Source organism: Orycteropus afer, unplaced genomic scaffold (genome assembly GCF_000298275.1).
Source record: "Orycteropus afer afer isolate SDZICR_OR568_19922 unplaced genomic scaffold, OryAfe1.0 scaffold00481, whole genome shotgun sequence".
In the NCBI taxonomy this organism is placed as follows: Eukaryota; Metazoa; Chordata; class Mammalia; order Tubulidentata; family Orycteropodidae; genus Orycteropus; species Orycteropus afer.
This window is the reverse complement of record NW_006922068.1, coordinates 1,842,581-1,845,855: the sequence shown is the minus strand read 5'-3', so window position 1 is coordinate 1,845,855 and position 3,275 is coordinate 1,842,581.

Genomic DNA, 3,275 nt, shown 5'->3' with positions numbered 1-3,275 from the left:
CTGTGGCAGTGTGTCAACTAAGGCACAATGAATGTGAACAGATGGGCTGATTCAAACCTGAAGGCAGCATTGCAGTCAAAAGAGAAAAGTCAAGAAAGTCAAAGGGGAAAGAGAATTGAGGATGCCCTGTGAAGAGAGAAGTGACCATAGAATAGATAGCAAGAGTTGTGATGATCTGAAAGAAAAGAAGCCATGAGACTGGAAGCTGTGATAGGAAAGAACAAATTTGATAGGTGTGAAGTAAGGGGACATGAGATAAATGTTAGATGGCTGTGGTCAAAATGTGAAATTGCAGAGCCTGAGACTTAGTGGATGAAACCATTCTGAATGATGACAAAGCCCAAAGCATGGCTCTGTATGGGTGCTATGATATTCAGGGGTAGGTGAAGCTAGGTGAGTCAAAGATGGCAGAAAGTGAAATCATGGCACAGTGGATGTCATTGGGCCTTCAAGAGCAAAGCATCAATTTTGCTAAAGAAGTCATGGTCAATAATACCCTTCTTTTTTAAACGTGGTAAAAATGGAATTTTGAGGCTATGGTGACTATTATAGGAAATCTGGTGTCCTGTCCTCTTGGGACATTGGTGGTTATAGATAGACTCCTGAAACATTGACCTCCTTCCTGTGGTGCCTGGACATAACACATATGGGCTCTTCCACAGAAGCAGATGCTGTACAGGAATGAAGACATAGTCACAGCAGGAGGGAGTCATTTGAGTATCTCAAAAGTCACCTAAAAATGCAACTTTATAGGGATATGAAAAAAAACAAACAACTCCAGTTCTTTTATGAGTTGCTATTCCTTAATCAGGATGCAGAAACATTTGCAAGAGTTCGGGTAGTAGTGCTATCACCATCCCCTATGATTGGCTAAGGCTGTCAGATTCACATTCCACCAATCCCTCCCTTTCTTCTGAAATTTCTTTTCTCCAATATCATTCAGGTTGCCCAAGACTCCTGTGCACTGTCCTTCTCACCAGGGTGTTTAAAGCCCCTCCTAATCTATCCTGACTTGTTTGCTGCCCTTTGGTTGTTTGCTTTGGCCATACAGACAATAGCACTCAGATGTTCTTGTGCTTGACAAATACACAGAGTTGCTGCCAGAAGTACAGAGTAAGAAACAGTGCCAATGTTAATAAGGCCAAATATTCCTCCTTTGTGTCCTCCTTTGTGTAGAGGCATCAGGTCAATGTGTTCACAAAGAAGTAAGATGGTGACTTCTTCCTCTCTGCCTTCCCATATCATCCCTTCATCCTACTCAGAGCATACCACTGCTTGTGGATAGCTCAGGAGAAGTGTGTCTTGTAGAGTCTAAAAGCCATCAGGGGTCATTTCGGCCACATATATGCTATGTCTTCAACAGTCACATTTATAACTAGTAATTTATAGCTCTTGCTATTGATAATTCTTAAGGATCCCTAGTGGTGCAATGGTTAAGTGCTACCAACCTAAAGTTCAGTGGTTAGAACCCACCAGCATTTCCCCAGGAGAAAAGATCTGCTTCTGTAAAGATTGTAGCCTAGGAAACCCTTTATTCCAGTTCTACTTTGTCCTACAAGGGTTGCTATGAGTTAGAAAGAACTTGACGGCACACGACAACAATGAATAATTCTTAGAGGACTGGACATACCAGGAGATAGCTGTAAACACAGATAAACACAAAGACGGTAATATGACTGCACTGAATAGTTGACCAGCTTTCTGGAGCATGGCCTTCTTAGAGGTGACTCTGTAGTTGTCCTCTAGCTCATTTCTCCTTCCGGCAGACACCACAATGGTGTGCAGAATCTGGGCTAATATTTACACTCACTTGTCAGTTGTCTAGTATCACGTAACGTCAAGATGTCCTCTTGACACCAGCACAGAGCCTAAGACCTAAGAGCTTCTCAAGGGCCTCTGAAAACTCCTGAGACCTAAAAAGAAAAGAAAACAAAAGATAAAACTATGGGCTCCAAGATAGAAATAGAGAGAAGTGCAAACTTGAATTAATAAATGTTGAATTACATGTCCACAAGATATGTTAGTAAGTCTATTTCATTAAATTTTAAATTCAGTATTTATATAATGATGTGTGGACTAGATTTTTCTTGTTTCTCAAGATTTCCCATTATGCATAATGATTGCTGAGAAATCATTCAAAAATACGTAAGTCACTTTGTGCCAGAACTCTGACAGAAAAATACAAAAGGGCTTTCAAAAATTTTATAGGAAAATAAAACTGCAGCACAAAATTATTTTGAGAGAGCGGACTCTTGGTCCATCTTGTGGTTGTTGTTATGTGCCGTTGAGTCAGACATTTTAAACTATACCAAAAACCAAACTCACTGCCATCGAGTCAATTCTGACCCATAGCAATTCCTACTGTGTTTCTGAGGCAGTAAATCTTTACAGAAGTAGGTTTCCCCATCTTCCTTCAGTGGAGTGGCTGGTGGGTTTGAAACTCCAACCTTCTGGTTAACAAATGCCTTAGGCACTATGCCACCAATAGCATGTAATATATATGAGTCCTCCAAAAGTAACACTGTCAAGGGTCTACAAAGGTCTTAAACTGGCCGGGGTGACTTGAAATGTTCCAGTCCAAGTAATTTAGTGCAGTACATGATTTCAGAGAAACTACGTAAGACAGTCGACTCCAAACAGTTTTGGTTGTCCAGTCAGTGCATCAGCCTCTCAGGTATGGGCACCATCTGATGGTGTCTGTGTGGTAAGTGCTAGAGAGAGGGCAACTCCTTGCTGCTTTGGTCAGAGCCATCAGTCCCATGATGTTTGACTCAGCGGTGTGAATTCAAAGTCAGTTTCAATTCAAATTGGCGTCAAGACCTCGGAAAGGCAAAACTAAGAAAAAACAAACATCCTTAACGCCCTCATTTCTCCCCATGTCTGCCCAGGGACTGAGGTTTTGTTTTTACTGCATTGTTCAAAAGTGTTGTTGTTAGGTGTGGTCAAGTCAGTTCCTACTCATAGTGACCCCATGTACAGCTTACACTAGGAACAGCAGAATGAGATAATGCCTGGTCCTGCCCCATCCTCACCTCACAATTGTTGTTTCAGCTCATTATTGCAGCCACTGTGTCAGTCCATCTTGTTGAGAGTCCTTCTCTCTGTCACTGATCCTCTATTTATCAAGCATGGTGTCTTTTTCCAGACACAGGTGTCTCCTGATAACACGTCCAAAGTACATGATATGAAGGCTCTCCATCCTTGCCTCTGCAGTGTGTTCTGGCTGCATCACTTAGTAATCGTAACCACACTTTTTTTCCCTAATATATGGTTTT